The 12158-nt window shown below is 35.5% G+C and overlaps 1 protein-coding gene across 3 annotated transcripts in view; it reads left to right on the top strand.

Moving 5' to 3' along the window:
* The window catches only part of Immp2l (inner mitochondrial membrane peptidase subunit 2), an 872509-nt gene that overhangs the window by 274638 nt on the left and 585713 nt on the right, over window positions 1–12158 (top strand). The gene's annotated exons all lie outside the window — the stretch shown is intronic.

Genomic DNA, 12158 nt, shown 5'->3' with positions numbered 1-12158 from the left:
ATGCATTATAGCTTCATGTAAAAGATGGCTTTTAATGTGTGGTTGCATATTATTAATTTTCTTTAGTTATCACATATATTCTTCTTAACAAAAGAAATTGACCTTCACAATTGGTGCCTATTTTGAATGCTGTCAGAAGAAATACTTGAAATGTTTTATAATGTTTCATAATGATGGTGGTTATAAAAGATTGGTGATGATGTAAAATTATTGTAGAGCTAGAAGTTTTGCTAGTCTTCAAGTACTTGATATATCAGTATCAATTATAGATTTAAACTGGAAAGTAGTTAAGTTTGGATGGAGGCTAATGGATGGCATACAGATTTCTACATATTGCTATAACTATTTAGTCAACATGCATGTTTGCTGTGAAAAAAGTTTTATTGATAAATTTTGTCATGAAGAAATATATATGTATATGTATGTGTATTCTTATCAAGTATATCTATCTATTTATCTATATTTATTTATTTACTATATATCGTTTAAAATTATACTTATTTATTTGAGGGAGGGAGGGAGCGCAAAGGAGGGAGGTGAGAGAGAGAGAGAATGGGTACATCAGGGCCTCTAGCCACTGTGAACGAACTTCAGATACATGGACCTCTTTGTACATCTGGCTTTACATAGGTTTTGGGAATTGAACCCAGGCCCTCAGGCTTTGCAAGAACATACTTTTAACCACTGAACATTATTTACAGTCCTGGGATATATACTTGATAAGTAGTTTTTTATGCCTTCAGTTTTTAACTTTTGTCTATGAAATGTTCATATACAGGGCCTGTCATTTAGTCAATAAACTAGGTATTGGGGGTCCTGACAATCTGTTGTGAGCTTTAAAATAATATTTTAACTATAGTATCAGGTAGTACAATAAATAATTTCAATAGATGTTTCATAAATGATTATCATTCTTTTATCTTTTTTGATGTACCAGACTAGAAATTGATAGGTGAAAACAAAGATGTTTCATATTTGCTATATCTGTAAAAATTTTCCTGTGTACCTGTACTGAGACATTTTAGTATGTTTTGTAGCACTCAGGACCAGCCACTTTACTTGGAGATGGCAAAAGATAAAAAAACAAAACAAAACAAAAAACCCCTCCAAATTCTAGGCTGGAGATATTCCTTAGTGGTTAAGGCACTTGCTTCCAAAACCAAAGGACCCAGGTTTGATTCCCTAGGACCTATGTAAGCCAAATTCACATGGTGGTGCATGTGTCTGGAGTTCATTTACAGTGGCTAGAGGTCCTAGCACCCCCATTCTCTCTCCCTCCCTCTCTATCTTCCTGTTTTTCTCTCTCAAATAAATAAATCAAATTTAAAAATCCAGGTTCTGGGTAAATGAGAGTGTGTTGACTTGTGTTAACTATACCATTCATGCCAAAGCAGAGTTTTTAAAAGTATTATCAGTTTAAAATCTTTTTAATGAAGGTATTTGATGGCAGTGCCTGGTGAGACTGGTAAGAGGGGTGCGTGTGCGTGTGTGTGTGTGTGTGTGTGTGCGTGTGTGTGTGTGTGTGTGTGTGCGTGTGCGTGCGTGCGTGTGTGTGTGTGTTGCTTAACTCAAATAGATCTTGAAGTAAATTTAATGTCTTAGGCAATGTCCTTGCTATATATCTGTAGAGTAAGATAATTTCTACAAATTTTTGTTTGACATGGTTTGGAATACAGCGTTGTAGTTGCAGCTGCTGTAAAAGACACTTCATCCACATCTCTTCAGTGTGGTTCAGGCTACTCTGCACAGACACCTTTGCTCTGATGGAATTTCTAACTTTGGCTGGGCTCTCATTGTTTTGCTTGACTCATTACAGGTCCCACTGGACCTATTCAAATACTTACGTTACTTGCCTGGCTAGTGTAGGAATTACTCTTTTTGCACCTTGCTGTAATGAATTCCCTCAATATAGACAAACATTTTTGTAATAGATTTTTAGCGACTTAACTCACAGTGATGTGTATATTGGAATCCTTTGATAGCAAGCTTTGCCTCTAGTTGGTTTATAAGGTTGTTTTGAAACACACCATTTAGACACTCTTGCTCAAAGCTTTTCTGAGGGATCCTTTCTGATGATATTTGGCATGTCTTTTCTCAACGTTGGTCTTGCCTTTCTCCTTTACTGTCAGTCTCTGAGCCAAACAGGATTATATGCAACTTCCTCTTGCACTGGCTGCTTGCATGGTCTGCTGCCTGGGTTGCCCATCCTTGTTGATTTCAGGGTAGGCAAAAATTTTTTTTTAATCTTTATCTCCATACACAGTGTGGCTGAGATCTTTTGTCATACCTTTTATTACAATGAGTCTTTTCCATATTTAATTTTCATATGTATTTTTAGATATTTCATATATATATATTTTCATAGAAATAAGGGGAAGACCAGGCAGTGTTAGTAAAATCTATGATGCTGTTTTCACCTGAAATAATTTCATATAGATGCTAACTAAATATTGCTTTTAATGAGTATTGACATTGTCAGTCTTGGAATCTAGTCATTTTATAAATGCTTTTGGATGGAATAGAAATATAATTTTTCAATACTTGGACCCTAACAAAATAAGCTCATGTATCTAAGGCAATATTAAAACATATCTCTGACTAATTATCTGCATATTATACCAGTTTTACTAATCATAAATAGACTCTTATAGGTTCTCAAAAATAGAATTGAAATTTAAATGCTCAAAACCTCCACTTTAGTGTTGGCATTGAGCCAATGTAAGCTTGGAGTTGCATATTCATCAGAAGGGTGTTCAGTTCCTTGCTTGTCTTCCTTTTGTCTCTGCTCTTGTTTCCTCTTTCCAGTGGCTGTATCCACTAGACTTTCTCCTCTGAAATCATAGGGCATAGGTATGACACTGTTTTTAATTTATTTCTGTGGAAATGATTTCTATCACTCAAATCAATTTTTTTCCAGTGATATATTACTAATAAATAGCTTCAACACATATATGAACATGTTCTTGGATACACACAAGTACACACACACACACTGTCACAGAGTTGTTCCCACTAGGTTGGTGATGCCTGCCTTTCATTGGTCCCACCAGCTGATAATTTCTATGTCATTTGAATTCCCACATAAAGGAAGGAGGCCTAGATGTTGTCTGAGTGTTGAGAGGAATGTGCACTTCCCACTCAGGAATTACCATTTTAGGAAATGATGCTGGGCAAGAACCTGAGAAATGTTCTCTTCTCCCTGGGTTGGATAAAACAGCTTTTATTTTCTGTACATGCCATAGTTTTCTAGAAGAGGAGAATATTTGATTAGGTGTGCTGTTGGACAAGTTAACATGTTAAAGAATAAAATTCATGAAGGAATAAATTGACAGAACAGCATTACATTTTTAGATATAAAAACATTCAATGGGAATATAAAAAAATTTTTCAAAAAAGAAAAAAAGGGCTGGCAGGACTGTCAGGATGGCTTAGCAGTTAAGGTGCTTGCCTGCAAAGCCAAAGAACCCAGGTTTGATTCCTCAGGACCCATGTAAACCAGATGCACAAGCTCGCACATGTGTCTGCAGTTCATTTGCAGTGTCTGGAAGCCCTGGGGTGCCCATTCTGTCTGTTGTCTGTCTGCCTGTCTTTCTCAAATAAATAAATATATGAAAAGAAAAAAATAAGTGTGACTATCCCCTCAAATAGGTACCTTACATCCTTAGAAGTACTTTGAAAACAGTTAAAAATAGTAACAGGAATATGGAGTCAAATGCTTTCTTTCAGTAAAGCAGGTGTCTTAATTGTCCTGTAGAAATACAGCCCAGTACGTAGGATTTTAAGAGCTACTATGGATATGGAAATGACTGATCCATGCAGCAGGATGTTGTGCATTCTTTCCAGATTGCTTCAGTTACATTGTGGCATTTGATTCTCTAAGATGTTTACAGGAAGAATTGCTTGTGATAGAGAACATTTTCAGCACAGTAAATATTTAATAGTTCAAAGTATAATAAGTATTTAATATTCAGAACAATAAATTTTTCTGGAGTGATCAAATGGCCAGTAAATATGGCATAATTGACATAGTTTTATTGTTTTGCTTTGTTTTTGTTTGTCTGTTTTTTCAATGTAGGAACTCACTGTAGTCCAGGCTGACCTGGAATTCACTATGTAGGCTCAGTGGCCTCGAACTCACAGTGATCCTCCTACCTCTGCCTCCCAAATGTTGGGATTAAAGTCATGCGCCACCATGTCCAGCTGACATAATTTTTAAAAAATACTTTATTTATTATTTGGGAGAGAGAAAAAGGCAGAGAGACAGAGATAATGGTTGCGCCAGGGCCTCCAGTCATTGCAAATGAGCTTCAAATGCATGTGCCACCTTGCTCATCTGGTTTATGTGGGTACTGGGGAATTGAACCTAGGTCCTTAGGCTTCACAAAACTGACATATTTTAAAATGTTCTTATTTATTCTGAAGACAGCCACTACTTTATTGGGGTGAAAAGAATAGTTTTGTATAATATATTTCACTGTCATGTATTGGGGTTATCGGAAAAGTATATGAAAAACATTTGCATGTGGAAGAAAGAAAAACTTTCTGTAGTGTATATCTGTAGTATATATGTTTTCTATGTATATATGTATATATATATATGTATGTATATGTATATACATACATATATATATATATTTAATAACAGACTAAGGAATCATAGTCACAGGTCACCAGGCATTAGATTGTTCTTAAACTTTGTAGTCATTATAATACTATGTGTCTTTTCTAGAAATTATGATTTATTTTAGTCTCCTGCATTTCTCCCTTAATTGGCATTATAATCTAATTGTGAAGTGGGCTTTTGCTGAGTTGAAGGACATTTTGAGTGGTCGTCTGCGATGCCCAGAACTGTGATTGAGGAAGCCAGCAGTTCAGTATGAAAAGGGATTGCAGAAAAGCACTCAGCAAGCTCATTTCTGTAGTGTGAATGGCTCACTGGGAAAAATGCAGCTGATGCAAAACGTACATAGGCTTTTCAGGTTAATGAATTGTGCTTTGTACCCTGTGGGATTTTTCACTACTCCAAAAACTGCCTTCCCACTGTTCCTTTAACTATGCCCCGAGATGGTGAAATATTGTCATGATGAGGTTCCCTTTTGTTTCCCTTTATGCTGTGGAGTGGGAGGAAGGAAAGGTAGATTCATTTGTTGTTTAGTTGAATCAGAATGACTGCAATTCCACAAACAAATTGGACTTGAGTTAGGAGTACTTTGTCATAAATAAACCTGGAAGAGATTGGATTCCCTTTCCTGGCTGATATACTTCAGCTGTGTGTGAAAATCAGCATCTAAAAGGGGCTGATTTATTGCTAAACTGTCTAGTAAGTGAACAGCACACACCTGCTCTTGCTCGGCTCTCTTGTTGCTGTCTCTATTTCCCTAAAGCTGTATTCAGCGAAAGTTTATGATACAGGAAACTAATGCCCTATTTTTTGAATTATTCTTTTCATTTTAGCTTCCATTAAAAAATCAGCTGTATGGTGCCAGTGCTCTTGGTGAATAATTCTTCACGATCTGGAAGAAACCTATTCCATAGATTGGATATGGGCATTTTCCATGGTTGGGTCAGGTGAATCATATTTTTCACATAAAATGTTCGGAAGTTTTAACATTTAACATGTTTTTGCTAGAGGCTGCAACTACTTTTGTGATACCTGCAAATACCTCTTTTCAGGGACTGTAAAATGCATTTTTTCCATTAAGGTGTATTGACTTCATTTTGTTTCATGCTATTCAGTCTCATAAATCATCTCAACACCTCTTTGGTAGAAAACATACTTTATACTTTATTAGGGTTAAGCATATAGTTTATACTTACGCTACAAAAATAAAAGTTAAATCACAAGGTACATTTGGCTGAAACCCTGCCTGGAACTTAACCACAGATGTTATAACAAGGAGCACTTCACTTCTTTGATTCAAACAATTCCATGCAATCAGTTATACTGTATCAATAAAAAACAGTTTAGGCTTGAATTTTTCATTGTTAGGTAGGATAGACTGGTTTTAATTTTTCAACATTTTTATTTCTTTTTGCTAGAAACTTTGCCATTGCTAGTTAGTTTGAGGTTAATTTTATCTCCATTTTTATGCAAGAAATCTTAATACTTAGAATTGTTAAATGATCATGTGCAAATCACAGCTAGTAAGTTGTAGGGCCACAATTTACATATGTATGTGTATCTACTCACAATGCCTACATATTTTCACACTTACCAAATCTTCATTATCTTGAGTGGAAATAGTTTTACAAAGCAAATTTTATTTTAAATTTGTTATGTAATATTAAAGAATCTTGAGTGTTTTTTAAAGATTAAGGTTTTTAAATTATTTGTTATTTTTATTTATTTGTTTAAGAGAGAGAAATAGGCAGAGACAGAAAGAGAAAGAGAATTGGCATACCAGGGCCTTCAGCCATGCAAATGAACTCAGACCCATGGACTACCTTGTGCAGCTGGCTTATGTGGGTCCTGGGGAATCAAACCTGGGTCCTTTGGCCTTTCAGGAAAGTGCCTTAATCACTAAGCCATCCCTCCAGCCCAATGTTAAGTGTTCTAAAAGTGACTTTTTTGCAAAGATCTATTTATAAGTTTGTATTATCCCATGTTATCTTTTCGAATTTATTTTTATTTATCTGAGAGTGACAGAAAGAGAAAGAGGGAAGGAGGGAGGGGGGAGAGAGAGAGAGTGAGAGAATGGGCTACTGTAAATGAACTCCAAATGCATGTGCCATGTTGTGCATCTGGCTTAAGTGGGTCATGGGGAATCAAGTCTTGAACCGGGGTCCTTGGGCTTCACAGGCAAGCATTTAACCAATAAGCCATCTCTCCAGCCCCCATATTATCCATAGCAATTTGGAGTGTATTTGAAAATGTTAAAGAGAGATAAAATCTTATAAGAACTCAAAGAATATTAAGCAATTTTTTTTAGAAAAGACAATGTAGTATGTAAAATTAATATTTCTACATTCCTGATGTAAAAGCATCAGTTACTATTACCTGGAAATGTGTTATAGAAATGTTGGTCGTGGGATAGTTGGAGTCACCTGTAGTTGGTTTCATTTACTTTCAGGGTTGTCACATGGAGTTGTAGATCTCCAAGGTTTGCATTACAAAGGAAAGGGATGTTTATAAAACTCTTTTGGTTTTTCCAGGCAGGCTCATGCATTAGCCCAGCTAACCTGCAACTCATTCTGTAGCCTTAGGCTGACCTCAAACCCACAATGATCCCCCTTCTTCAGCCTCCCAAATGTTAGGGTTATAGACGTGGTCCTGCTGATTACAGCTGTGGTCCCACCATGCCAGGCAATGCTTCTGTCTTTTTAAGACACGTAGTGTAATTAGGTCTAGTGTCTAATGTGAGGTTGGAGAACAGGACATTGCGGAAGAGATTGATATTGGAGGTTGGAATGAGAATAATATTTTTTTTTCTTGCATTAGATGTTTCTGCTTCAGGGAAATATTTAGTGAAGGTAATTGGAAAGACCACCAGTATAAAATAGGTCAGTAGTCGAGACCTATGAACCTTGCCTTTCTTGACAGTGATGCAAATCGGTTCAAAGAAAATGGAGCCCCACCCACCCGCCACATGAAATAATGGGATTGCTGTGCATATAACACATGGTACAGGCTTTTCTTTTAATTACTGTATGAGAACAAAATCAGTTTTTGCAGCTGGTCCTTCTCCATTTTATTTGGCTTGACTAAATTTCACACCTAGGGAGCTTGAAACATGACAGACAACAGGTGTAAATGTATATCTAATAACTGATTGTAGTTTCTGCCCTTTCTTTAAAAATTAGTTATGTTTTAAACATCTGTAACACTAATAGCCTCTCCCTCCGACTCAGTGCCAATTGTTTTCCAATGCATGGTTATATTATACATTTGAATCAAATCACAAACTAAAATAAGTCAAATTATTAAATTACATTTGCTGGAAGAGTAGATTTTGAAAGAATGCGTTTTGTCAGTTTAAGTGCTGTTGGCAATCAGCCATTCATCACAGCATGGTGTGACGTTGATTCCTGACTGGTGATGGAAACATCGCAGTAAATACATCTTCAAGGAAACTGTTACTGATGCACTTTGTTTCCTTAAAAGCCTCTGTCAGATCTATCAAAACTTTCTTAGAATTGGGTTTTGATTATACTAATAAAGGAATCTCCATATTGACCATAATAAAATATTTTGAATATTTTTGATAATTTTGAAAACAAAATGGTAATCCCAAATTATTACTTTAGCAACTGTTTTGGTCTCTTGTCTTTTCACACTAAAGTTACATTATTACAGACGACCCCTTCTTATAGAAAGGCAAAATTACAAAATACCACTTAATTACATTTAGCCAGAGCATTCAGGCCTACTCATTGTGAAGATTAAGTGGACGATTGAGACAAAATCAGTTGATTTGGCTCCTTTCCCCTCTTCCATTTCTCTAGTGATTAAAGCTCTTGTCTAACTTGCCAAATTGATAGCACTTGGCAGTAAAACATAAGCTGTTGAGAAAATATGAGGGGAGACTTTTTTTTATTTCAGAAAGGATCAAGAGAGATAAAGAGATTACAGAAAGAATTGATCTTTCCAGGTTGATGTTCTTTATTATTCATCTTTCTATTTTCTACTCTTAGGTAGACCTAAATTGAAAACCTTGCCTTAAGAGAGCATTAGCTTTAGTTTCTAGATTTTAGTAAATATGGTGACTTCAACCAAAGATAGGTTTATACTTCTTGCGCATTTTGCCTTTATCATTCATTAATTGTATTCAAGTTGTAATATGGAAAGTTTTCAAAAATAACATGGTAAGTGGTATGATGTTGAATTAGCCCCATTAGGTTTTGTTAAAATTAGTGGCTCGAAGATTGCTGCCTTTTAGGTATGATTATTTTGACTATTACATATGATACTTGTATAAGGAAAGTAAGTGAGATTTGTGAGTTGAGTGAAAATAGGACTTTGCTTATAGTCAGACTAAAGTAACAAATGACTACAGGTTAATATTTAACACAGCATTACTTGAAGCAGTCATTTAAATAGCCCATGGCAAAGACTAGAATTTATAGGTAAGAAAGGTATTATAAAAAAGTAATGTCCCAGCCCAGTCAGAATGGGGCACAGACATTGTCAAATTTGCCTTTACTCTGAGCATCGGCACAATAATCTGATTTATCTTCAGCTGGCAGGGGTTGGTGGGACCATCTTAATATTCTTTACAATTGTACACCAAGGGATGAACACCCCTATTATGTTGATTATGAGATGTTGCGTTGCAAGCATTCCTTTTAATCTTCAGAGGAATTTTGAGAAATAGTTTTGTTGTATCGATTTTGTAGTCATGAGAGTGTTCAGAGAATTTAAGGAACTTCCTTGAAGTCATTCAGCTACTAAGTGGCAAAATTTGCAGTCAAACTGTCTGATTTCAAAACCTTGACTTTCCTATACACTATTAAAAATTATTTAGATAAAAGTCTATAGTATGTCTGCGTTGGGTCTGCTTTCAGTTCAGTTCATACCTTAAAGCCATATTCTCGCATGGGTATTGCTTTCTAAGAGGATTTTACCACTCTAAAACATTTCTTTGATGTCATTTGGGGTAGGAGTAATTATAAAATGGAAGCATTGCTAAATTTCTTTTCCTGAACTGATCTTGGAATATACCCTTTTTATTTTATCTATCTCTACAAGCATCTACTTGATGCCTTTCCATCTTTCTGCTTTCTATAATACTGGCTGTTATTCAGTGCTTACTGTGTATAAGACATTGTCATATAGCATTAAATCAGTGACTTAACATGTTAGTGGATATTATTGCCTTCTTTTACAAATGGGATGAAGTAATCTACTCAAAAAGAAGATAAAGAAAGTAGGGTTAGGTATGGTTATACTCACAGTTTGAGCACTTGTGCATTAGTCAGAAGGATGAAGAGGTCAAGTCTGTCCTGTGTTGCATAATGAGATCCTGTTCCAAAACAAAAACAAAAACAAAAGAAAGGAAAAGGGTAAGAAAAATAGAAAAGAAACTCGTGGAGCTGCGATTCAAGTCCTACACTCTCCAGTGATGGAAATCGTGGGTTGATAGGCCACTTATCTGTCATTCACTCTCTTGTTTCCAGTATGTCTTCTTAGAACCCAGCTGTTTTCTGACCGTACCCCCACTTAGCTGTATCATTCCAACAGTAGAGGGAAGCTAAGCTTACAGTTGGTATTCAAAAGGAAAGCCCTGACTGTTGGATAACAGAGAGCAAGGCAGTGCAGCTTTGGCGGTTCTTATCTTCAGGAGTTCTGTATCTAGGGCAAATAGTTTCAACCTTAATAAAATGTAACATTCAGTATCACATACTGTGTTAAGTATTTTGCACATGTTATCTTATTCTTTACCACCAACTCAGGATAGATAGGGTTACCAATACTAAGTAATTAGGAGGTTGTTTTATACTGAACCTTTTGAAACACTGAAAAATTATTCTAACTTTAAAAAGATTAATTGCAGATTAAGCATAATGGTGAACATCTGTGATCCTAACCCTCAGGATGTATAGGCAGGAGGAAACATGAGTTCAGATTAACCTGTGGTATGTAATAAGACTCTACTGAAAAAAAAAAAAAAAAGAAAGAAAAAGAAACAGATCAACCATATCATTTTATAACTTACTGTTTTAATTTTCTGGGCTACAGTGGTATTATTCACGAAGTCCTTTCCCATTCCTATGTTGTGGAGAGTTCTTCCTATTTTTTTTTTCAGGTATTATATTGAGTTCTTTAATCCATTTAGGGTTCACTTTTGTGTCTGGAAAGATGAGTGGGTATAGTTTTATTTTTCTACATGTGGTCATCCAATTTGTCTAGCACCATTTGTTGAAGATGTTGTCTTTTTTCCAGTCTGCATTATTGGCAACTTTGTCAAAAATCAAGTAGCTGTAACTACTTGACCTAAAGTCTGGTTCTTCAATTCTGTTTTATTGCATTGGTCTATATTGCTGTTTTCATGCCAGTACCATGCTATTTTTATTACTATGGCTTTGTAATACGGCTTTAGATTGGGTATGGTGATACCTCAGAGGTGTTTCTTTTTCTGAGGATATGTTTGGATCTCTGAGGCCGGCTGCCATTCCATAGGAATTTTGAGGTCATTTTTTCTATCTCTGTGAATGATGCTGGAATTTTTATTAGTATTGCATTAAATCTGCATATTGACTTTGGTAGATTTGCCATTTCCGCAATACTAATTTTACTTATCCAGGAACATGGAAGGTCTTTTCTTTTTAAGTCCTCCTCAATTTCTTTCCTGAGTGTTTTTATGTTTTCATTATATAGATATTTCATGTACTTGGATAGCATTATTCCAAAGTGGAGCCCTTAAGACTATCTTATTCTTATTTTTGCAATGCCTTTAGGTGGATGGATGGGTTATTAATTTTGGATCTCTCTGTCTTTGTTATGAAGACATTTAGTGCTATGAATTTTACCCTTAGGACTGCCTACATTTTGTCCCATATAAGTTTTGGTAAGTTGTGTTTTCACTATCATTCAATTACAGAAATTTATAGTTTCTTTTTTGATTTCTTCTATAACCCATTGTTGTTTAAAATTGTGTTGTTCAGTCTCCAAGATCTGGTGGAATTCTTGATGCGTACTGTGTTAATTTCTAGCTTTACAGCATTATGATATGATGTGATTCAAGAAGTTATGCTAATTTTCATGAACTTATAGAAGCATGCTTTATAGCCTAATATATGATCTATTTTGGAGAAGGTTCCATGGGCTGCTGAGAAGAATGTGTTTTCAGGAGAATTGGGGTGGAATTTTCTGTAGATGTTCGTTAGGTCTAGTTGATCTGTGGTGTTGAACTCTTATTTCCCTGTTAGTTTTCTGCTTTCATTATCTGTCTATTGATGACAATGGAGTATTGAAATCCCCAACTATGGTGGTGTTGGGGTTTATTCTTGTTTTGTTATGAAGTAGGTTTTGTTTTATAAACTGTGGTGCACCTGTGTTTGGTGCATATATATTTATGATTGTGATGGAATCATGCTGGACCATTCCCTTGATGAGTAAGAAGTGGCCTTTTTTGCCCTTTTTTTTGATTGTGGTTTGAAGTCTATTTTACAAGATATTTCTATAGCAACACCTACTTGTCTCTTATTTCCATTTACTTGGA

This window comes from Jaculus jaculus, chromosome 16 (assembly GCF_020740685.1).
Source record: "Jaculus jaculus isolate mJacJac1 chromosome 16, mJacJac1.mat.Y.cur, whole genome shotgun sequence".
In the NCBI taxonomy this organism is placed as follows: domain Eukaryota; kingdom Metazoa; phylum Chordata; class Mammalia; order Rodentia; family Dipodidae; genus Jaculus; species Jaculus jaculus.
The sequence above is the reverse complement of the archived record's forward strand: the minus strand, read 5'-3'. Positions and strand labels throughout refer to the sequence as shown.